The following is a 26298-nucleotide window of genomic DNA, read 5'->3' as shown; positions in this document are numbered from 1 at the left end:
ATTGTCCGATTTCAAAAAGGCTTTACTTGCGAAATAAAAACATTAGATTATGTCAGGAGAGTACCCTGCCAAAAATAATCACAGCCATTTTCAAAGCAAGCATATATGTCACAAAAACCCAAAACCACAGCACTAACCTTTGATGATCTTCATCAGATGACACTCCTAGGACATTATGTTATACAATACATGCATGTTTTGTTCAATCAAGTTCATATTTATATCAAAAAACAGCTTTTTACATTAGCATGTGATGTTCAGAACTAGCATACCCACTTCCGGTGAATTTACTAAATTACTCACGATTAACGTTCACAAAATACATAATTATTTAAAGAATTATAGATACAGAACTCCTTTATGCAATCGCGGTGTCAGATTTTAAAATAGCTTTTCGGCGAAAGCACATTTTGCAATATTCTGAGTACATAGCCCGGCCATCATGGCTAGCTAATTTGACACCCACCAAGTTTGGCCCTCACCAAACTCAGATTTACTATAAGAAAAATTGGATTACCTTTGCTGTTCTTCGTCACAATGCACTCCCAGGACTTCTACAACAAATGTTTTGGTTCCAAATAATCCATAGGTATATTCAAATACCTCCGTTTTGTTGGTACGTTCAAGTCACTATCCGAAGGGTGACGCGCGAGCGCATTTCGTGACAAAGAAAATCTAAATATTCCATTACCGTACTTCGAAGCATGTCAAACGCTGTTTAAAATCAATTTTTATGCTATTTTTCTCGTAAAATAGCAATAATATTCCAACCGGGCGACGTTGTATTCATTCAAAGACTGAAAGAAAAACATGGAGTCGTCTCGTGGACGCGCATCTCCAGTGTTATTGTTCCCTGCCTGACCACTCACAAAAACTCCTGCTGTTTTTCACCCAGAGACTGCAGAGACGTCATTTCACTTTCTGGCGCCTTCTGAGAGCCAATGGAAGCCTCAGAAAATGTCACGTTACAGCAGAGATGCTGTATTTTTGATAGAGATGCCACAGAAGGACAACAAATTGTCAGACAGGGCACTTCCTGTATGGAATCTTCTCAGGTTTTGGCCTGCCATATGAGTTCTGTTATACTTACAGACACCATTCAAACAGTTTTAGAAACTTTAGAGTGTTTTCTATCCAAATCTACTAATTATATGCATATTCTAGTTTCTGGCCAGGAGTAGTAACCAGATTAAATCGGGTACGTTTTTTATCCGGCCGTGAAAATACTGCCCCCTATCCCAAACAGGTTAAGTGAGCAGTTTGTTAACCTCCGGATGAAAAGCAACACTGCCTGTTACTCAGGCCCAGAAGCTAGGATATGCATATCATTGGTAGATTAGGATAGAAAACATTGTTTCTAAAACTGTTAAAATAATGTCTGTGAATATAACAGAACTGATATGGCAGGCGAAAACCTGAGAAAAATCCATCCAGGAAGTGGGATTTTTTTATGTTTGTAGTTTTTTATTGAATGCCATTACAGTATCCATTGACTTAGGACTCAAATTGCACTTCCTATGGCTTCCACTAGATGTCAACAGTCTTTAGAAATTGTTTCAGGCTTGTATTCTGAAAAATTAGGGAGTAAGACAACTGAATAAGTGGATAGTGGAAAGTCCCCAGACCCGTTTTATGCGCACGACCGAGAGTGCGCCTTTCTTATTTTTCTTTTATATTGACGAAGCTATTGTCCGGTTGAAGTATTATTGATTATTATTACTAAAAACAACCTGAGGATTGATTATAAACATCGTTTGACATGTTTCTACGAACTTTACTGATACTTCTTGGATTTTTCGTCTGCCTGTTGTGACTGGCTTTGAGCCATTGGATTACTGAACAAAACGCGCCAACAAAAACTGAGGTTTTTGGATATAAAGACGGACTTTATCGAACAAAACGAACATTTGTGTAACTGGGAGTCTTGTGAGTGCAACCATACGAAGACCAAAGGTAAAGTGATTAATTTTATTGCCATTTCTGACTTTTGGGACTAGTCTACTTGGCTGGAAACTATGTAATGTGTTGTGTGCTGGGCGCTGTCCTCAGATAATCGCATAGTATGCTTTCGCCGTAAAGACTTTTGGAAATCTGAGACAATTAACAAGAAGTTAAGCTTTATTTTGATGTGTAACACATTTTCAAGAATGTTGAATTTTTGAATTTCGCGCTCTGCAATTTCACTGGATGTTGGCCAGGTGGGACGCTACCGTCCCAGGTACCCATAAGAAGTAAAGAAGCAGCAAAGCAAAGCAGCGCGGCAGGTCATGTTTCGGGGGACACATAACTCCCGCAGAACTACTTGACCTCTTTCTCCCCTCTCTCTCTCGAAGAAATCCTGCGACTAATGAAGGCTGGCTACCAAACAACCTGTCCACTTGACCCCATCCCCTCCTCCAGACCATCCCCATTCCTCACTTACCTCAACTCATCCCTGACCACTGGCTGTGTCCCCTCTGACTTCAAGTTTGCCTCTCCTTAAGAAACCAACACTTCATCACTCGGACGTCAACAACTACAGACCGGTATCCCTTCTTTTCTTTTCAAAACACTTGAGCGTGCTGTAACTCTCTCGTTATCACTCTCAGAACAATCTTGTTGATCCTAACCAGTTAGGCTTCAAGTTGTGTCACTCATCCGAGACTGCTCTCCACTTTGCCAAAGCTGACTCTGGGTCTGCACCACGTGCTCTCACTACTGGTGTCCCCCAGTGCTTGGTTCTAGGCCCTCTCCTCTTTACACTAAGCCATTCTGCTCTGTCATATCCTTTCATGGTCTTTCCTATCACTGCTATGCAGATGACACTACTTTTTCTCCTTCCCCCCATCTGACAGCCAGGTGGACACACGCATCTCTGCATGCCTGGCATATATCTCAGCTTGGATGTCGGCCCACCACCTCAAGCTCAACAAAACACAGCTCCTCTTCCTCCCAGGGAAGGCCTGCCCGCTCCAAGACCTCTCCATCACAGTTGACAACTCCAAGGTGCCCCCCTCCCAGAGTGCAAAGAACCTTGACGTGACCCTGGACAACAGTGTCATTCTCTGCAAACATCAAAGCAGTGACTCGCTCCTGCAAGTTCACTCTCTTCAGAGTACAACCTTTCCTCACACAGGAAGCGGTGCAGGTCCTAATCCAGGCACATCTAGTGCAACTCTTTTGGCTGGGCTACCCGCTTCTGCCATCAAACTCCTGCAACTTGATGGAACAAGCTTCCCCCTAAAGTCAGGGCAGCGGAGTCCCTGCCCATCTTTCAAAAACATCTGGAAGAAATGTGTTGAGGGAAATGTACTTGATACAATTGTGATGTGTTGTCTCACCTAACTATCTAAAGATGAATGCACTAATTGTAAGTCGCTCTGGATAAGAGCTTCTGCTAAATGACTAAAATGGAAAACGTAGAATGGAACAGTGTGTGCTCACAGACCTAGACACACATTATGGTTACATATGGTTCTTATGCACAGCTCATTTGTGTATGCAAATATGCATCTTGACAGGAACTGTAGTACAAATCTGTTTATTCGTGAAAACCTGAACTAAGAAGGTAAATCAATTTGAATACCTTTTTGACAGCACCCCTTTTGATTTGAAGCAAACTTTACATACATATTTGCCCATTGTAGAAATGCTCAAATTACTTTTTGGACCCGAATGCCAAGAGATTCAAGAGATAGAAAAGGTACCAGACAGCCATGTCTTCATCACTGCAAAAGAGAAACGGTTGAGATTGATATCACTTAAAAACAGGGTTATCAAACTACTCAATTTGTTGTAATATAATTTATTTTACCTTAAACGTTAATTACCTAAAAACACGTAAACTACTGTTTTTTTAGATTCAAATATGTGGTAGCTTAGAGCCTTGTGTTGTGCTCACCATCGGCTGAGACATGTTCTTCAATACAGGGTGGGTGTCATGTTATGGTAACTAAATGTACTGAAATGGGAATAAAATAGACATTTCCACTTTGAAATGGTACCACAAAGATGGTGTGAGAGGGAATGTTGCCTTGAATGGGAATATCTGTTGTTTTTAAATTATACTGTTTATACTCCATAGGAAACATAGTATAGACATGACCATTTAAGTTGACATCTGATGGTGGGTGGACTGGCGGCCATCTCTGTGGTAATAATTAGAAGTTACAATTTTAATTCAATTTACATTTCAATGGTATACCAGCTAAATTTCAGTGGTCTGAAGGGATAGGTCCATTCTATGAATAATTGTTCTATGCTTGAAATGACACCCACCACCCTGTATTCAAGAGCATGTTGTGTCTCAACAGATAGCGGGCACAAACACAAAACCGCAGAAGATGTAAAGTTGGGTCGAAGCTACAATATACGCCCATATCAAAAACAACAAAAATCTGAGCTTACGCATTTATGCTAATTGGTCCACTTTTTTTTTTTATTAAAACATTTTTGGGGGAAGAAATTATCAAATAGTTTGACAACCCTGCTTGTGAGCTTTTGATATAATTTAAACTCAACAGTTTATATTTTCCCCAATGGTGAAGACATGGATGTCTCATGGTATGGTATGCAAAGTGGATGAACTTTAAGCACCATTATCTCCTGAATGTTTAGGCAATCAGGTCCAAAAAGTCACTTTCTGGCCCCTTCTTCCATAGGCAAACATCAATGGAAGGTTTCGCTTAAATCAAAAGGGATGCTGTCAAAAATGGATTGAATTCAAATGGATTAAACCAACATACAATTGTGTGTGCGCGAGTACTGTGTGTGTGGGAGTCAGATAATGGGTGAGGACTGATGAGTCCAAGCCTAATCTCTGGCCATGTTTACACAAACACACATTCAGATAAACACAGTCCCCCGGACCCCTTCGCATAATTTCATCAACTCCAACTCATCCCCCATTCATCTCCTAACCTCTCAAGCACCATCTCTTTTTTATCTACTTCTCCCACTACCTCCCTCTATCCCTCTCCTTCAAATTTTCCATTCTAAATCCATTTCCTCCCTCCCCTCTTTTTTTCTGCCCATCCACAAAAGCAGCCTTTCCAGGAGGGCCATCAATCTTCTTCAAGGAGAGCAGAGCCAGAGAGCGCTAAGGCTACGGCAGATTACCATCTCTCCTTACTGATCACTGCTGCTGCTCACTGGACAACACGGGGAGGGAGGCACAGGGAGGGAGATCGTGGTTGGAGCGCCAAACTGGGAGAGAGCTACACCCACCAAATCTGCAAAAGGTATTTACATCCCAATTCAGAGGTTTATACATTTAAATCCAACTGAGAACTCCCTACCTGTCCAACCCACACCTGTCTGTCTGTCCCCTGAGAGGACTCAGAACCTATACGGACAGAGCATTTTGCTAGGTTTTCTATAGATAGACTAAAGACTAGAAGTGGGTCTTATCTATATGTAATGACAGGGTAGAGGTAATAGCCCAGTGATTGTGGGGATCCATAACCAGCCTACAAGGGTCGGCTTCCACTTCCAGCCTGTGAGATACGGTAGAGTTAGAGGGAGAGTAGAGGACAAGTGAGGGGCAGATAAGATAGAGGTGGAAGAGAGGGGAGCATTATGCGTTAGGTAGAGGCTGGGAGACAGGGGGGCATTGAAGCAGCTGATGTTTATTCACTTGTCAAAATGCTACAGGCAAAGACATGCGAGGTGTGCCTTCTGGAGACTTCAGGGCAGAACAGAGAGGGTTAGGGGTGTGTGTGTGTAGCTAAGGGGAGGTATTATGGTGTTAGTGTGGGGGGTGTTAGGTATGTCTTTACAGGCCAGGATTAGGGGGATGAGGCAGAGAAGAGACGTGACCTTGCAGCCAAGAGGGTTTTTTTACGCGACGCCTCACAATAATCCACACACCCACCCACAAACACACGCCTGTGCCACCACCAAGGCCAGTCCTCTACTCTAGAGAAAGGCTGGTGGAGAGGAGGGGGTGAGGACTGAGCGACAAGGGCTCAGATCTTATATATCTCAATGCCATCTTCGGTAACCCCCTGCAAGTTCAAAATCTAACTGGAATAATAAGAATCACTAATATCATTCTACAATGTAAGGCTCTGTCCTTGTTTCTCCCTCTGAAAGCAGGGTCATCTCAGCTTGGATAAGAACCTAAGCACCAGGATAGCTTTATACAGTTATCCTATAATGTAATGCAATGCCTCTTCCTCCTCACTGAGGTTAAGGCTTTATACAGTTATCCTATAATGTAATGCAATGCCTCTTCCTCCTCACTGAGGTTAACCTGTTGGGGCTAGGGGGCAGTATTTGCACGGCCAGATAAAAAACGTACCCGATTTAATCTGGTTACTACTCCTGCCCAGTAACTAGAATATGCATATAATTATTGGCTTTGGATAGAAAACACCCTAAAGTTTCTAAAACTGTTTGAATGGTGTCTGTGAGTATAACAGAACTCATTTGGCAGGCCAAAACCTGAGAAGATTCCTTACAGGAAGTGGCCTGTCTGACCATTTCTTGCCCTCCTTGATCATCTCTAACAAATACAGGGGATCTCTGGCATGACGTGACACTTCCTACGGCTCCCATGGGCTCTCAGAAGGCATGAAAAAGCTGAACAATGTAATTCCATCCCCAGGCTGAAACACATTAGCGCGTTTGGCAAGTGCTCTATCAGAGGGCCATTAGACTGAGGCTCGTGCATGAGGGGATAGCATGCTTTTACTTTCACTCTCTTTGTAATAAAAAACGTTTTCCCGGTCGGAATATTACCGCTTTTTTACGAGAAAAATGGCGTAAAAATTGATTTTAAACAGCGTTTGACATGCTTCGAAGTACGGTAATGGAATATTTCGATTTTTTTTGTCACGAAATGCGCCATGCTCGTAACCCTTATTTACCCTTTCGGATAGTGTCTTGAACGCACGAACAAAACGCCGCTATTTGGATATAACAATGGATTATTTGGGACCAAACCAACATTTGTTATTGAAGTAGAAGTCCTGGGAGTGCATTCTGACGAAGAACAGCAAAGGTAATAACATTTTTCTTATAGTAAATCGGACTTTGGTGAGTGCTAAACTTGCTGGGTGTCTAAATAGCTAGCCCTGTGATGCCGGGCTATCTACTTAGAATATTGCAAAATGTGCTTTCACCGAAAAGCTATTTTAAAATCGGACATATCGAGTGCATAGAGGAGTTCTGTATCTATAATTCTTTAAATAATTGTTCTGTTTTTTGTGAACGTTTATCGTGAGTATTTAGTAAATTCACCGGCAGTGTTCGGTCGGAATGCTAGTCACATGCTAGTCACATGCTAATGTAAAAAAGCTGGTTTTTGATATAAATATATACTTGATTGAACAAAACATGCATCTATTGTATAACATAATGTCCTAGGGTTGTCATCTGATGAAGATCAAAGGTTAGTGCTGCATTTAGCTGTGGTTTGGGTTTGTGACATTATATGCTAGCTTGAAAAATGGGTGTCTGATTATTTCTGGCTGGGTACTCTGCTGACATAATCTAATGTTTTGCTTTCGTTGTAAAGCCTTTTTGAAATCGGACAGTGTGGTTAGATAAAGGAGAGTCTTGTCTTTAAAATGGTGTAAAATAGTCATATGTTTGAAAAAATGAAGTCTTTGCATTTTTGAGGTATTTCAATATCGCGCCACGGGATTACACTGGCTGTTGAGTAGGTGGGACGCAAGCGTCCCACCTAGCCCATAGAGGTTAAGGCTTTATACAGTTGTCCTATAACTTAATGCAATGTCTCTTCCTCCTCGCTGAGGTTAAGGCTTTATACAGTTATCCTATAATGTAATGCAACACCTCTTCCTCCTCACTGAGGTTAAGGCTTTATACAGTTGTCCTATAACTTAATGCAACACCTCTTCCTCCTCACTGAGGTTAAAGCTTTATACAGTTATCCTATAACTTAATGCAACACCTCTTCCTCCTCACTGAGGTTAAGGCTTTGGGGGTGTTGCCAACTTTCAGTACGCTGTCACCTTGTTGTCTGGGGATCAGAGTTGAGGACAGAGGTTATACTTAGAGCTGTCTACATAATGTACGTCCCTCCACAGCGCTGACTTGGGATCAGTAGCTCTGCTCGGGGCCTCTGTGCCACACGGCGGGGAGGAGAGGTATGGCTCAGCGCTAAAGACTGACACTAACTTAATCACTGATAATTGAGTCGACTGCTGGGGAAGGTGCAACATTAAAAGGGGCAATCCGCAGTTGAGGGATGGGGCTGGAGAAAATGTAACCACTACGAAATTCATAGGCAGAGCTATGAATGCAAGGACTGACAAAATGTAAGTTTGAACTATGTTTTGTTTACAAACATTGGAGTAAAACAAGCTTATATTTTGGGTTCTCATGGGGTACGACAGTAGTACTAAGCTCATGATGCATTTCTAAGCTATATTCTTCAAGAATCAAATGGGTACTTATCATTCATACATTTTAACAAATGGATGCCGCAACTGCAGATTGCCCATTTAAAGGATAAAAACGGTAGGCAGGGCTGGCTCAGCCTGTCATTGGGTGTCTAATCACTGAGAAGACACACACACACACACACACACACACACACATCAGATCACTATCGGCTATTAGCTCAGAACTACTCAGAACCCTCAAAGGGGCTTTGATCAGTCGAGGGGCGAGGAGAGCGAACAGACAGAGGGGGGGCGAGGACACAGCCCACACACACCGTCAGAGGAGCGAGGGACAGAGAGACAGACACACAGACAAGATGAGTGTCCTTCCCTGTCATCAGGACCCTGAGGTGTCCAAGGAGATGACAGTGGGGCATATTCAAAGGGCTGTCTGCCTCCATAGCTGCCCCCAAGAAGGTTGGATCAATTACACTGTAATGGCTTAAGTTAGGCTGCTACCCCCAAAGTCAGGGTGCTACCCCCAAAGTTAGGTTGTAACCCCATTCCATGGCCTTCAATATCATCAATTTGAGCAACACATGCTCTTGCTAGTGATCCCAGCATCAGTTTTAGTGAGTGATGAGACAGGTGAAGTGACAGTGGGTTGTATAAAGCCTATACCAGTGGGTTGTGTATAGCCTATAGATAGCTGGTGAGTGGATTTATGAAGATGGAGGGGTTCTGTAATAGAGTGTAGATGAATTGACCAAACTCCACCCTTCCCTGACCATAGGGAGCATGTCTGGGAGAATGAGACTGGAGATCTGTCATACTGTCTGGAGCTGACAGGGTTAAATATCAACTGATAAAACTACTGCTCTATCGAACGTCACAAGCAGAGAGAGGACAAGCTCTTCCCTCTAATTAAGAGTTTCTCCCACAAATGCTGACACCATCACACTGCCAAATTAAAGGTTTTTGAGCACATAGACAATGACAATCACATGCACACGTTTCTTTCTTGTGCCGCAACATCCATACAATTTGCTGTCGTGGCTCAGTGCATGGATATCGTGAGATCAAAGATTTTACAGATCGAATGAGATACTTTAGCGGTGGGCTGCAGGGGTCTGACATCCCCTGCCACGGAGACAGAGGTATGGAGCAATGGAGGAGAGAGAGAAAGGAAGAGAGGGAAGAAGAATGAGAGAGCGAGAATCCAAATGAAAGGCTGCCAAGCAAAAAGAGTATCTGTACACTGAAAAGCAATACAAAGCAGACATAATGAAAGAAGGGGGGTGAGATAGATTGGCAATATGTGAGAGAAGTAAGCACAGCATACATCATATACATTGAGATTGTATTTCTGAAATGGGCAGAAGAATATAGATTTAAGTTTAAGTACAATGCCTCACACAAAAATCACAATATCAAACAATTACTCTGATCAGAATTGGATCAGAGGCCAACAGAGTAATGTTTTATTTAGGGATGTGCCAAATGGACATTTTTTCTTAACGTTTAAATTGCCATGTTTGGGGAGGGGGGGTTCCATTTAAAATGATAAGAAAAAAAATTAATAACCAACATTTATTCATAATGCAAATGGTCCTATTACAGATGTATGACCGTTTGTGCAATGAAGTTATATCTACCGTGACCCTTTACACACACAGAACGCAATACAGTAACATGTCCATAATTGATCACTTTGACAATTAAAAAAAAGTGCCGCATCAGCAGCGTATGTACCTTTTCAGACACTAAAATTTTGCTCCAGCATAGAATGTTCAATTGTTTCCCTGACAACAAACGTTGCTGATTGATGCTGCTGTGTTGTTTATGCTGTTTTTTATGGTAGGGTAGATAGAAGTGCTTTCTTTCTACTAAATGTCTTCGTAAGTCGTGATAATTAACATACTTTAAAGTACTTTTTTTAGTCAGAGCACAGGCAGCAGGCATGCTAGGATTGAAAGTTCTGGACGCCTAGTGATGGAAAGTAGTCCCGCTTCGACATTACTTTACAGACAAATAAAATGGCATTCATGTCTCCAGAGAAAGTTTCTTGTCAGCGTTTAAAAAGCCGTAGTGTAGCCTGCCCTAACAGACAAACAAGCATGTCGTAACCAAGGCGCTTACAAGAGGACACATATCATTATATCTGAAAAGGGTAATCAATACACGCTACACCAGTAGCCTACTGTAATTTCATATGAGACAGTAACACCCCTACCCACTAAGCAACTAAGAGAAGCCTACCCCGTGCAAGACTGGCCCAAAGATACTGTATACTGCCAACACCAGTGCCATGAATAGCCTAAGCATGTAGAATATCCTCGCAACAGACCAAAGACTGAACACACACTTGGGTCATTAGCGAAGAGAAAGAGCAGGCAGGCCAGCATGAGGGAGAGAGAGGAGGGGCAGGCAGAACCATATACATCTTGGGAATCTGCATCTCACAAGGTCTTAATTGTCTTCCATGCCTTGCAAATTCACCACAGTAGCCTAAAGTTCACCTCTTCCTCTCTGAATTAATTTAAATTACACTACCTTCCCTAGGCCTTTATAGCCATAGTCTAGTAAGGCTATGACAAAGAGAAAAAATAAATAAATACAAATTTAAAAAGTGTGATAACTGCACTGTGACTTTAATTTGTAGGGTGGGGGTTCGGTTAAGGATTTTTCTTAACGTTAAGGATCCCAACTTCATTTAAAATGTTCACACCCCTAGTTTTATTAATGTTCAGGAAAAAAAATCCTACATGTCAAAATGTAGGTGATATGCATATTGGCTACAGCTTCATGTCCAAACCGATACTGACATGAGGTGCCAGAAAATGTGGCCAAACTTTAATGAGACTTAATTACAAAAATATAGTGATGATTGACAAATATAATGAAGGATAATTAACATGAGCATGTAAAGGCTTGATTCTGTCGACATACTGGAGGCACGGTTCCTTCAGATCAAATGGTCACAAGACTGGAGAGTGAAGGACAGTGCCTGTGGCGCACCACACGTCACCCACCTTAAATCTGAGCAGGGAAGGTTAGCATTTTAAATCTATTTGACCATAAACATAATTGTTTAAAACCTGGACATTTAATGTAATTTGAAGCATGTACCTTCTTTCAAAGTAGCCTAGCATAGCCAAAATACAACCATAGAAATGTTGAGGGAATTATTTTATTAACACTTAATACACCATTGAAAACAGCATGATTCTCATGTTCTACTGGTTTTAAAGTCAACGTTATTTTATTGTCCAACAGCATAATCCTAGTCATATTAGTAAGCCATGCTAGTTAATGCATCTTTAGATCTCCCCTTAATTTTTACATGAAACCACTGGTGCATGCGGTGCGCTTTTGAGAAAGATGTTTTCCTGCTAATTGCATTTTGGAACATCCACGGATAGCCTACAGCCATGTGCGCATTGTTGAGCTTCTAATATAAAGAAAAAAAACTATCAACATTTTAAGCTAAATGGTCTGATCTGTTGCATCAGCCACATTGGGGATTTTAGTTTTTTTTATGTGCAGTGGTTGGATGAATTTTAAAACAGTCCATTTTAAAACAGACATTTATCATCATCACAGGGACAATGGGACTCCCTTAATGTCGAGCCCTGTAGGGAAAAGTATTTTGTAGTAATTGTAAAGTTGCACTATTTTATAGGCTACCAAGGGTGGCTAACCATCCTCCAGGAGAGCCTTAAAGGGGCAGTGTTGTATTTTGAGATAGGCTCGACTACGCAAAGAGTGTAGCATACATTTTGGTCTGAGTCTCTATGGTAAAAAAAGATAGTAATGCATGGCTCCTTGCATCATACAATGACGTGCAAATGGTGTTAGTGGCATGACAAGCAAAAAGTTAATGTCTAGCCCTGCCACTCTATATTCCCTTGACAAGATCTCCACAGCGATGTCAGCTCTGCCTCATGAATATTCATCCACTTCATTAACACATAAGTGGAGAAACAACATATTGCATGAGCCTGACATTATTTGGAGAGATGGGAGGAAGAGAGAAAAGGAATAAAATACAAATGGGACAGACGCTAGAGAAAGAGGAGAGAGTCCGCTAATAGAGACAGACAACACAATAACTTTACTGAACCTCAAGAGTACCAGAAAGTTGTCCTACATTATTCCAAGATCCAGCAGCCCCCTCTCCCCCAATTCCAAACCCAGATAAGTCTCTCTAAAAGCAGGAGCAAAGGCAAGGACATCAGGCTGGGAATTACATGCCATTGTACCTTGGAAATCCTCCAGGAACAAAGGCGACAAAGAGCTACAATTTCTCTGCTCATGTCTGGCTGCACACACAATGAACGGCTAAGTGCAGCGTGGAGGACGCCACAGAGCAATCTACTGTCATTCTACTGCCATTCAGCCAGAGAAGAGAGTCTGCAACCTGGTGTTGTTTTTCCAACCTGCCCCCCCAAATACACACACTCAATCACACAAGTGTAGAAAGAATGTATGTTTCCTGCACATAGGTTATGCAAACCCACAACAGAGACATGGCCAAATCCACTTAGCTACAGACACACACTGACAAACCTACACACAAACAATATTATTTTCTCTTTATTCTGTAATGCCAGTGAATCTCTTAACCTGTTATGGATAGGGGGCAGTATTTTCACGTCCGGATAAAAAAAACGTACCCGATTTTAAAATACATTTTTATGGAATTTTTCTCGTAAAAAAGCGATAATATTCCGACCGGGAAAGCGTGTTTACGTTCAAAGAGAGAGAAAATAAAAACATCTCGTGCACGAGCCCCAGTCTGATGATCCTCTGACCGGCCACTATCCAAACGCGCTAATGTTTTTCAGCCAGGGGCTGCCTCGATATCATTCAGCTTTTTCCCGGGTTCTAAGAGCCTATGGGAGCCGTAGGAAGTGTCACGTTACAGCAAAGATCCTCAGTCTTCAATAAACAGAGCCAAGAAGAACAAGAACTTGTCAGACAGGCCACTTCCTGTAAGGAATCTTCTCAGGTTTTTGCCTGTCATATGAGTTCTGTTATACTCACAGACACCATTCAAACAGTTTTAGAAACTTTAGGGTGTTTTCTATCCAAAGACAATAATTATATGCATATTCTAGTTACTGGGCAGGAGTAGTAACCAGATTAAATCGGGTACGTTTTTTTATCCGGCCGTGCAAATACTGCCCCCTATCCCCAACAGGTTAAGAGGGACAGCCATGGGGGAAATCTCCATTCTCTAGTGATGTCCTCAGAGACCAGTGAGACAGCACACGATATTTCCCAGCTAACTTCTTTGATGACTGAAAAAGTGGGCCGCTTTGGGGAAGCGATAAGACAAAATCAGTCGTCACCCAAAAACTTTGTCCGGCCTTGTCCCCAGCTTTTTAAGGGCTGCAGAGCGAGGGCCTCGGACAAAAATACCCAACTATAATTGGAACACGGCCCAGGAATCGATACTGCTGCTCGAGTAACGGTCCTCAGCCAGAGCCATTTCATATTATACCCTCCATACCTGTTTCTCTGAGAGAAAAAAAGAAAGAAACTCAATTTCAGAATGGTATGAACTATCGATTTCACTACCGCAATCCTCTTCCACCCCCAACATCACCTCCCTCTCCCCCATCTCACTCGCTCTCTCTATACCTCCACCTCCTATATAACTCCTTTTCTCGTTCCATCTTATCTAGATTTGTTCATCTTTTTATCTCCATCTTTGCACATAACACTCACTCCACCTGCATTAAACCAGTTCCTCTCACTTCCAATTTACTAGACAATAGTTTAGCATCTCCCTCTGTAAAGTCTCACTTATCTTTCTCACTCCATCCGTCTGTCTGGGCATCTCTTTGCATAATTTCCCCTTTGACCTTGAATTTACACGGCGCTTAAACCCTGTTTAACCCAATCCTCAGAAATACTACCCCTAGATGGGTGATTCATTCCCCAAATACCAAACAGCCATATGGATATTACCTTTGAATTCAACTGGCCTCACATCACAACAGCAAGATGGTCTACTGCTGCTTTCCAAGCTCAAATGGCAGTAAATACCAGCACGATTAGATCTGACTTTGGGGCCACGGCCACTTCTAAATCACTGCATTGTCATTGATATTCAGATAGCTTCCCGGGGTCAGCGGCAAGGCTACTCGGCCAGGGAGAAGATGGCCTCTAGCCCCCAGACCAGGCCAGCCTCCAGCCCACACTCTCCACACCCAGCCAGACGCTCACTAAGCTAAACCGCCACCAGCACAGCAAAGCAGCACATTTAAATACATCTAAATGGCAGATGGAGTGAGCTGTGCACGGTTTCCCGATACCGAAGGAATTTACACTTATGAGTGTTTTAACAATGCATCTTTCCTATAACGGCCAAAGACGTAACAGGCGTTTCCCAAATCACCACGCAGAGAGAATGGTCGCTAAGTGAGTTGTAGGAGCATGTGTCGATACTGATAGGCTGGAAAGAAAAGGCAGTGCTGCTCTCGGATCAGCTTTCTCCATTAATCTTGCCTTAACATAAGAATGATTTCACAATACTGACGACGGATCAGAACTTAGAAGTTACCACCTAAGGCTGCAAATATTGAGGCGTCTTATTCTAATGCTTACCCAATACAAATGCACTAAGTCACCGATTTGGCACATCATTGCGCATGTTAGGCTACACATCATGAAATATACTGAGGCAAATTAGAGAACAGGAAGTGGAAATCTGATGTGTGGAATCACTTTCAAGCCTTTGCCATTGAAACACACAGGGACTTATTAATCATTTAGCACTTCCTAAGGCTTCCACTAGATGTCAACAGTCTTTACAAAGTGGTTTGAGTCTTCTATGGTAGAAACTGACCCAAAGAGAGGCTTGGGAAGTTGGTCACAGGGGGAGGGCCATTACTACTATGACGCGGGCGCCCATGGGAACCCTTTTGTTCCGAAACGTTTAGTAAGACAATGCAATCGTCCGCCTTGAATATTATTGAAGCTCTGGTTGAAAAAGGCCCTAAAGATTCATGTTATACAACGTTTGACATGTTTGAACGAACGTAAATATATATTTTTTGCACATTCGTGAGGACAAGTCCCGCGCGCTTCAGTACATTATGAGTAGCCTTTGGAACGCGCTAACAAGAAGGAACTATTGGGACATAAATTTACTTTTTCGAACAAAACTACATTTGTTGTGGACCTGGGATGCCTGGAAGTGCCTTCTGATGAAGATAATCAAAGGTAAGGGAATATTTACAATAGTATATTTGATTTTAGATGGTTCCAAGATGGCGCTAACATGTATCGCCTAGCCTATTTTTCTGAGCATACCACGTCGTTTATTGCAAAGTGTGATTTCCCAGTAAAGTTATTTTTAAATCTGGCAATGCGGTTGCATTCACGAGATGTTAATCTATAATTCTTTGAATGACAATATTACATTTTAACAATGTTTTAGAATAGTATTTTTGTAAATTGTAGCGCTGATTCACCGGAAGCATTTGAGGGAAAATATTTTCTGAACGTCACGCGCCGATGTAAAATGCTGTTTTTATACATAAATATGAACTTTATCGAACAAAAAAATGCATGTATTGTGTAACATGATGTCCTAGAAGTGTCATCTGATGAAGATTGTCAAAAGGTTAGTGCTGCATTTAGCTGTGTTTTGGGTATTTGTGATGCATGCTAGTTGCTTTGAAAATGGCAGTGTGATTTTTTTTGGCAGGGTACTCTCCTAACATAATCTAATGTTTTGCTTTTGCTGTAAAGCCTTTTTGAAATCGGACAACGTGATTCGATTCAGGAGAGGTGTATCTATAAAATGGTGTAAAATAGTCATATGTTTGAGAAATTGAAGTTATGAGGTATTTGTATTTCGCGCGACGCGATTCCACTGGCTGTTGACTAGGGTGGGACGCAAGCGTCCCACGTTCCCAGACAGGTTAAGGAAAAAGCTTGGATTTAACAATGCTCCTACGAAGGCTCTAACGATGAACTTAGCCTTATGATGCTTTTAGGAAACCGGCCCTGGTTTGTGTTTCACTTTAAAATGGATGCCATAATGTAATGGAAGAGCAGCAGGCTTGGTGTTAGTCTGGCTGAAAAAAATGGCCTGGCGTCTCTTTAAGGTGACTAAAAACATCCACTTCATCTGTGTCACTCCTGCTCCCATCCTGTTATTGGAATGCAGGAATGAGCAGTGGAAAACCATTAGATACCGCCACTGTCTGCATCAGTCACACGCACACAAAATACATTTCATCCCACACATCCAAAACAGCCAATAGCACAGGCAGGCGTTTGCGGCCCCAATCCATATTTCAATTTCCAACCTCTCAGCAAACTAATTCAATACTTGTTGCATTCCCTCACAAGTAATCAGCATTGTGAGAAATGGGCTTCTTCTAAAGCTGCACCTGTAGTGTCACACTGACTCACATTTACTGGAGCTGCGCACACACACACACACACACACACACACACACACACACACACCTATTACCACCATTATCCACATATATACACAGGTGGAAAGACACAGTTACACAACTAAACTGCCTGGACGCACACTCCGGTGCTCTTCTCACGGCTCTGTGGCCATGTGGAAGCTGAGGCAGGCGGGTATTAGCAACAAATTTAGGAGCTTAAACAGCGACAGCTTTACGATTCCTGAGCGGCCTCTACCACTCCATTGCTGTCAGATTACATTAGCTTGCCCTCCGCCATGCACTTCGATTGGCTGTTATTCCTAGCAGTTAAAGAAGCACCTCACGTAAATAAAACAAAGTGTTCTGTCCTGTGGATGGTGTGTAGAGTGCATCTCCGCTAAATCGAGTGCTGACCAATTTAACATATCATAACATAGAATGGATGGATGGAGTTGGCTGGGAAGTGATGGCTGGCTAGGAGTTTGTGTGCAGTGAAACGACTAGGTAGGTACTGCAGAACCGGTAACTTTTGAAGTGTTCCATCGCCAGTCATGGTCATTAAGGTGTTGTGCAACGGAAATTTCTTTTACCATTTTGGCCTAATCACTGACTACAGCCTGACTAACTACGGAACTCTGTGCCTGCTCTGAGGATCCTTTCCTGTCAACGCAGTCTGGAAGCATGTACAAAATGTGTCTTCATATAGAGAAGCACATTCCTGTTGACAACCACAGGGGTTTCCTTACCGTTATGAGATGGCTGCCTCTCAGCACAGCCACACTGACTGGTGAGGCCAGCATGTCAAATCAAGGTAAGTACTCTAGTCAGACAAGTACTCCACTCACACCAAAATGACTTTCCCAGTTAAACAGCTGCCAAGATGAAGTCTCTGCACTCAAGCCACAACTAAACACCTGTCTGTCTTCAGACTTTCACAGGCCCCATTTTCATCAACAGAGCCAAAACTCTGACTTACACTGAAATAGTGTAGGCCTATCAGTTTTGAGGTGTCTGTTGGAGCAGGTGTGTGGCAGGTGAATGAGTACTTCTAGCGCAGCTCCTTGCGGGCAGCTTTTAGGACTGGGACTGTAATGGGTGTCCCAGTAGTTGTTATCTATGCTGTCTCAGAGCATACCTCCCTAAACCACTCAGATGCTCAACTAAACTCCAACATGGCTCCCTCAGTTTCAACCTGCATGTGTTTACAATCTGGAAAAATGCTGAAGGACCACACAAGAATGATTGAGAATTCCCACAGCACTTCATGTACTAAAACTAATCTTGCATCAACATTTTATTTGGTGAAATACCAGCTGTGCCCCAAAACGCCCACTTAAAAAACATCTGCCATCGTAATTTCCTCTGTCTGTGCATGGTTAACCATATTGACAATTTCACAGTTTGCTCATCTTTAGGCAGGACCTTATTCTGCAATGCAGCAACCCCTCAGCCTGCTCTTCACATTATCTATGGAGCTCAGTTTCTGGCAAAGGCCACTGTGCCGCACAACTCATGCAAACAAATACGGGATACAAGTGATGGTCACTATTTGGCAGGATACGGGCAGTTGTGGGATGGTGGCTTCAGAGCAAATTGTGGGTTCATAATGTGGCAACAACAAAAAAATATGCTTTTACTGACGCACAGGGCCCCTGTGAGAATTACTCATGTATTCATTTCTAGGAATAATCTACCTCTTTCCCGCACACCAACTACATAAAATGAATCCTTCCTTCACAAGTGGTCAAACTAAAACCAGCTGTCAAACCATTGTCAGACAAGCGCGAGGCAGCGTAGATTGGCTAGCTAACTAGCTCAGCTGGCTAACCAACTAGCTAGTAAGCTGGCTAAGTAGGAAACTACAACAAGTAGTTTGCTACATTTTAGCACGATTAGCTAATGTTTGGTAGACGATTTGTCAGGGCTTGCTTCCGACGAGCTAGCTACCAGACTGCTGGCTAGTTAACTAGCTAGCTAGCTAGCGAGCTAACGTTAGCTAGCTAAGTGTAGCTTGCTATCTTGAACATCAACAGTCGAGATTGTTGAGAAGGTAAAATAGATAGATACAAGTTGGCTAAGTGCCTTCCGTATTCCTGTTAGATACCAAACTCACACGTTCACTGGTGTTTGGTCTCAGAATGAAAGCGAGTACAAGCAAAGTTTAGAATTTGTTCAAAGCAATGTTCCCTTTTGTTTTAAAACTCACCTTTTTTCAGTCTGTTCCACGGCAGGATATGATTTTTTTTTGTCAGCACTGGCACTCTACATCCGGGTTATGCCTGTGACGAAAGCATGCACGCCCATACCAAAACATTGCCATGCTTTGTAATTTTAGCTAAATACTTTATTCATGAAAGTACATGTCTTATTAATACATTTATTCATGTAAATATAAGAGTCAAAAACCTCTTTATTCTTTTTGAGAATTAAATTGAACAATAAATATACACAATTCATTCTTCTCATAGCAAAAAAAACAATCAAGACACATTATTGTTTTAATGTATTGTCTGTATTCCCCTCACTGTCGTTTGTAATGCTTGTTTTCTCTGTTGTAAACTCATTGTTTTTCTATATATTTTGAATTGGTTTACAATAAAGTATAAATTATATATATATAATTGCCATGCTGTGATAGGACAGTCAGTATGTGAAAAAGCCTGACTATACAGTCTTCTTCTTCCACTTCTTCTTCTTCTTCAATAAAATGACATAACAATAACGAGGCTATATACAGGGGGTACCGGTCCCGAGTCAATATGCTGGGATACAGGTTAGTCGAGGTCATTTGTACATGTAGGTAGGGGTAAAGTGACTACGCATAGATAATAAACAGTGTAGTAGCAGCAGTGTAAAAACAGTGTAAATAGTCCGGGGAGCCATTTTATTAATTGTTCAGCAGTTTTATGGCTTGGGGTAGAAGCTGTTAAGGAGCCTTTTGGACCTAGACTTGGCGCTCCGGTACCGCTTGTTGTGCGGTAGCAGAGAGAACAGTCTATGACTTGGGTGACTGGAGTCTTTGACAATTTTTTGGGCCTTCCTCTGACACCGCCAAGTATATAGGTCCTGGATGGCAGTAATCTTGGACCCAGTGATGTATTGGGCCGTATGCACTGCCCTCTGTAGCACCTTATGGTCAGATTCCGAGCAGTTGCCATATCAAGAGGTGATACAACCGGTCCGGATGCTCTCGATGGTGCAGCTGTAGAACCTTTTGAGGATCTGGGGACAAATGCCAAATCTTTTCAGTCTCCGAAGGGAGAAAAGATGTTGTCGTGCCCTCTTCATGACTGTCTTTGTGTGTTTGGACCATGATAGTTTGTTGGTGATGTGGACACCAAGGAACTTGAAATTCTCGACCCGCTCCACTACAGCCCCATCAATGTTAATGGGGGCCTGTTCAGCCATCCTTTAACCTGTAGTCCACAATCATCTCCTTTGTCTTGCTCACATTAAGGGAGAGGTTGTTGTCCTGGCACCACACTGCCAGGTATCTGACCTCCTCCCTATAGGCTGTCTCATCGTTGTCGGTGGTCAGGCCCACCACTGTTGTGTCGTCAGAAAACTTAATGATGGTGTTGGAGTCGTGCTTAGCCACGCAGTCGTGGGTTCACATGGAGTACAGGAGGGGACTAAGCACACACCCCTGAGGGGCCCCCGTATGGAGGATCAGTGGCGCAGATGTGTTGTTGCCTACCATTTACCACCTGGAAGCGGCCCGTCAGGAAGTCCAGGATCCAGTTGCAAAGGGAGGTATTTAGTCCCAGGGTCCTTAGCTTAGCGATGAGCTTTGTGGGCATTATGGTCTTGAACGATGAGCTGTAGTCAATGAACAGCATTCTCACATACATGATCCTTTTGTCCAGGTGGGAAAGGGCAGGGTGGAGTGCGATTGAGATTGCGTCATCTGTGGATCTGTTGGGGCGGTATGCAAATTGGAGTGGGTCTAGGGTTTCCGGGATGATGGTGTTGATGTGAGCCATGACCAGCCTTTCAAAGCATTTCATGGCTACCGACGTGAGTGCTATTGGGCGGCAGTCATTTTGTCTGGTAACCTTCGCATTCTTGGGCACAGGGACTATGGTGGTCTGCTTGAAACATGTAGGTATTACAGAGTCGGTCAGGGAGAGATTGAAAATGTCAGTGAAGACACTTGCCAGTTGGTCCACGCAAGCTCTGAGTACAAGCCCTGGTAATCTGTTTGGCCCCGCGGCCTTGTGAATGTTGACCTGTTTAAAAGTCTTGTTCACATCGGCTACGGAGAGCGTGAGCACACAGTCGTCCGGAACAGCTGGTGCTCTCATGCATGCTTCAGTGTTGCTTGCCTCGAAGCAAGCATAAAAGTCATTGAGCTCGTCTGGTAGACTCGCGTCACTGGGCAGCTTGCGACTGGGTTTCCCTTTGTAGTCCGTAAAAGTTTGCAAGCCCTGCCATGTCAGAGCCGGTGTAGTAGGATTCAATCTTAGTCCTGTATTGACGCTTTGCCTGTTTGATGGTTGTCTGAGGGCATAGCGGGATTTATTTTAAGTGTCCGGATTAGTGTTCCGCTCCTTGAAAGCGGCAGCTCTAGCCTTTAGCTCGGTGTGGATGTTGCCTGTAATCCGTGGCTTCTTGTTGGGATATGTACATACGGTCACTGTGTGGACGATGTTATCGATGCACTTATTGATGAAGTCGGTGACTGAGGTGGTATACTCCTCAATGCCATTGGATGAATCTCGGAACATATTCCAGTCTGTGCTACCAAAATAGTCCTGTAGCGTAGCATCCGCGTCATCTGACCAGTTCCGCATTGAGTGAGTCACTGGTACTTCCTGCTTTAGTTTTTGCTTGTAAGCAGGAATCAGGAGGATAGAATTATGGTTTTGCCAAATGGAGGGCGAGGGAGAGCTTTGTATGCATCTCTGTGTGTGGAGTAAAGGTGGTCTTGAGTTTTCCTTTCCTCTGGTTGCACATGTGACATGCGGGTAGAAATGAAGGAAAATAGATATAAGTTTGCCTGCATTAAAGTCCCCAGGCACTAGGAGCTCTGCTTCTGGATGAGCATTTTCTTGTTTGCTTATGGCCTTATACAGCTCGTTGACTGCGGTCTTAGTGCCAGCATCGGTTTGTGGTGGTAAACAGACGGCTACGAAAAATATCGATGAAAACTCTCTAGGTAGATAGTGTGGTCTACAGCTTATCATGAGGTACTCCACCTCGGGCGAGCAATACCTCAAGACTTCAATAATATTAGACATTAAGTACCAGCTGTTATTGACAAATAGACACACACCCCTGCCACTCGTCTTACCAGATGTAGCTGCTCTGTCCTGACGATGCACGGAAAACCCAGCCAGCTCTATATTATCCGTGTCGTCGTTCAGCCATGGCTCTTTGAAACATAAGATATTACAGTTTTTAATGTCCCGTTGGTAGGATAATCTTGACTGTAGATAATCCAGTTTGTTTTCTAGTGATTGCACATTGGCCAACAGAACCGATGGTGGTGGCGATTTACTCACTAACCTACGAATCCTCACAAGGCACCCCGACGCAAATGATAGGGATTTGGGCCTGGTCTCCGGGAAGCAGTATATCCTTTGCGTCTGACTGATTATATAAAACCCTTTGTCCAGTTCTAGTTGAGTAATCACTGTGTTGATGTCCAGAAGCTATTTTCGGTCATTAGAGACAGTAGCAGCAACTTTATTAAAAAAAAATTATTTGACCTTTATTTAACCAGGTAGGCCAGTTGAGAACAAGTTCTCATTTACAACTGCGACCTGGTCAAAATAAAGCAAAGCATTGCGACAAAAACAAAAACACAGAGTTACACATAAACAAACGTACTGTCACGACTTCCGCTGAAGTTGGTACCTCTCCTTGTTCAGGCGGCGTTCAGCGGTCGAAGTCACCGACCTTCTAGCCATCACTGATCCTCTTTTCATTTTCCTTTGGTTTTGTCTTGTCTTGTATAACACCTGGTTCCGATCCAATTCATTACATGTTGTGTATTTAACCCTCTGTTCCCCCTCATTGTCCTTGTTGGTGATTGTTTGTTTGTAAGCTTTGTGCTAGATATGTTCTGGTGTGTGACGGGTTTTGTACCCACTTGTATTATTTTGTATATTTTGGTTTTCTGAGTTTTGAGCACTAATTAAACTGCTCCATTTTATACCAAGTTCGATCTCTTGCGCCTGACTTCCCTGCCACCAGCACGCACCCTTACACGTACAGTCAATAACACAAAAGAAAAATAGAAAAATAGAAAAATCTATGTAGACACATGTAGGGAGGTAGGCAATAAATAGGCCCTAGAGGCAAAATAATTATAATTTCGCATAAATACTGGAGTGATAGATGTGCAGATTATGAATATGCAAGTAGAGATACTGGGGTGCAAAAAAGCAAGAGAGTAAGTAATAATATGGGGATGAGGTAGTAACTCTATGTACAAAATAAGTTACAAACAATGCAAAAAAACAAACAAAATAGCATAGTTGGTTAGGAGCCCGTAAAACGGCAACCATCCCCTCCAGCACCATTATAAGAACATTGTAAGAACATGCAACAATTTCTAAGATTTTACTGAGTTACAGTTCATATATGGAAATCAATCAATTGAAATGATTTCATTAGGCCATAATCTATGGGTTTCACATGAATGGGAATTCAGATATGCATCTGTTGGTCACACCATTTGCCTCATGCAGCGCAACACATCTCCTTCACATAGAGTTGATCAGGCTGTTGATTGTGGCCTGTGGAATGTTGTCCCACTCCTCTTCAGTGGCTATGTGAAGTTGCTGGATATTTGCGGGAACTGTAACAAGCTGTCGTACATGTCGATCCAGAGCATCCTAAACATGCTCAATGGGTGACATGTCTGGTGAATATGCAGGCCATGGAAGAACTGGGACATTTTCAGCTTCCAGGAATTGCGACATGGGACCGTATATTATGCTGAAACAAGATGTTATGGCGGCAGATAAATGGCACGACAATGGGCCTCAGGATCTCCTCACGTTATCTCTGTGCATTGAAATTGCCATTGATAAAATGTGATTGTGTTCGTTGTCCGTAGCTTATGCCTGCCCATACCATAACCCCACTGCCACCGTGGGGCACTCTATTCACAATGTTGACAGCAACAAACCGCTCACCCACACGATGCTATACACGCAGGCTGCCATCTGCCCAGTACAGTTAAAACTGGGATTCATCCGTGAAGAGCACACTTCTCCAGTGTGCCAGTGGCCATCGAAGGTGAACATTTGCCCTGTTGAGGATGATGAGCACGCAGATGAGCTTCCCTGAGACGGTTTCTGACAGTTTGTGCAGAAATTCTTCAGTTGCGCAAACCCACAGTTTCATCAGCTGTACGGGTGGCTCGTCTCAGATGATCCCGCAGGTGAAAAAGCCAGATGTGGAGGTCCTGGGCTGGCGTGGTTACGGTTGGACATACTGTCAAATTGACATTGGAGGCGGCTTATGGCACAGAAATGAACATTCAATTCTCTGGCAGAAGCTCTGGTGGACATTCCCACAATCATCATACCAATTGCACACTCCCTCAAAACTTGAGACATCTGTGGCATTGTGTTTTGTGATAAAACTGCACATTTTAGAGTTGCCTTTAATTGTCCCAAGCACAAGGTGCACCTGTGTAATGACCATGCTGTTTAATCAGCTTCTTGATATGCCACACCAATCAATGGATTATCTTGGCAAAGGAGAAATGCTCACTAACAGGGATGTAAACAAACATGTGCACCACATTTGAGAGAAATAAGCTTTTTACGCATATGGAAGATTTCTGTGATCTTTTATTTTAGCTCATGAAACATGGGACCTACACTTCACATGTTGCGTTTATATTTTTGTTAGGTATAAAATAAAATAATTAAATAAATCCCTACTAACTTCTAGCACATGCTCCCCCCAAAATCCCTCCCAGACCCCCCCAATCCCATTAAACTTAATCTATATCATGCTGAAACTATCCACCTTTAGGATTATTCAGCATGTCAGCAACCTTTTCCACAGTAACATTTGTTACCTCCAATAACTATTTTGTCATACCTACAATAACCTTCAACCTGGCATTTCTGCTTTCCACAACCGAAGTCGTGTTGATAACCTTACCAATGAAAGCTATGAAGTCAACTTTATTCATTATCAACGTGTCCTTTGACAAAGCACATTCAAGAGCGCAAGATTTCTGAACAGGTCTTGAAACCAGGACCAGCAGAAGCACCAGCCCCGAGAGGAAGTCCACTTACTACAGGACTCCTCACTGTAGTTCCACCAATCTGCATATGATACATCATGACTGATTCTATATCTCTGAGCCTCTCTAGCCTCTCTCTTAATCGGATAGGGTGTAAATAAGGCCCTGTGTTCTCATCAAACACCATCACAACTTTCCACTCGGACACATTTTTACTCTTACTTCCTACCTTATGGTGTCTTTATGCTTTCCATACTAGACGCTCCACTGCTTTCAGTGTCATGATCTCTCTTCTTCCTATGTCTTTCCACTACAGACCATTCAGATCCTTGACCCTCATCCTTCCACTCCATATCATCAGAACTGTCACCCAGAAAGAACGCATTCCAGCACAGCTGTTGCTTCCCCAACCTTTTCTCCATTTCCTCCACTTTGTCCGCACTACTCCCGCCATTTGATCTCATTCCAGGGCCATGTTCATTACGAAAATGTTGTAGATAGAAATACCACAAATAGAGCTGATGTGATTCCTTATTCTAGATGTCAGAGAGGCATGTTTGGTTTATCTGAACATTCCAAAACTTTGTGTCCTCCTGTACGTGGAACTGGTGAAAACTATTGTAGCAGAAAGTGACAATTTCACAGCGTTGAAATGAAAGATGTGATTTTCACAGACAGATTGCATATTATTTTGTGGACTTTAATCTTTCATAGATTATTCATCTTGAACTGAAGTTCTTAGATTCTATTTCTGTGATCATCTTCCAAGCAGTTGTCTACCGGGATATATGGTTTTGAAGGCAGAAGAAGTTTATAGAAATATAGTAAAGAAATGTAAAATATTTGTCAAGAAGAAAAAAGATAACTTTAAACGTTTATTGAACTCTTACTAAAATAAAAAAATGCATTGGCACCAGAATTTGGATGTTGGCTTGAACATTCGTGATGTTCCCGAAACAGTGGATATGTTTGCTCTTTCCCATTCATAGCAAGGGGAACAGCCTTGACAGGAATACCATTACATATTTCATTTGTGATTTTTACTACCAAGCATAACACACATGTTCATGAGTTATGCAAAATCCTTATTATTCCAAGCCAATAGAATGCAGTCACCACATAGTAGTGTATTACCCTGTGACAGTGTCTGCTCAGTCTGCAGGGTTGGCACCATGTTCTCCGGTAGCTCCACTCTGAAGGAGTTTAATGCAATTATAAATAAATAAGCATGTGGTGGGGAAGAAGACGGGGCCCTTTGGGGACAAGCTGAGAGAAAATAGTGGAAGTTTAATTAAAGCTGCGAAACCATACTCCTACTCACACACACACACAT

At 42.6% G+C, this 26298-nt stretch overlaps 1 protein-coding gene across 2 annotated transcripts in view; it reads right to left on the bottom strand.

Moving 5' to 3' along the window:
* The window catches only part of LOC106601601 (speckle-type POZ protein), an 86965-nt gene extending 67919 nt beyond the window's left edge, over positions 1-19046 (bottom strand). For both annotated transcript variants that reach the window (XM_045715379.2, XM_045715378.2), the window contains exon 1: positions 18960-19046. The gene's annotated coding sequence lies outside the window, so the exon portion shown is untranslated. The remainder of the gene's footprint in view (positions 1-18959) is intronic.
* Positions 19047-26298: the final 7252 nt, after the last annotated feature.

The sequence above is a fragment of the Salmo salar genome, chromosome 03 (assembly GCF_965601325.2).
Source record: "Salmo salar chromosome 03, fSalSal1, whole genome shotgun sequence".
Classification (NCBI taxonomy): Eukaryota; Metazoa; Chordata; class Actinopteri; order Salmoniformes; family Salmonidae; genus Salmo; species Salmo salar.
The sequence above is the reverse complement of the archived record's forward strand: the minus strand, read 5'-3'. Positions and strand labels throughout refer to the sequence as shown.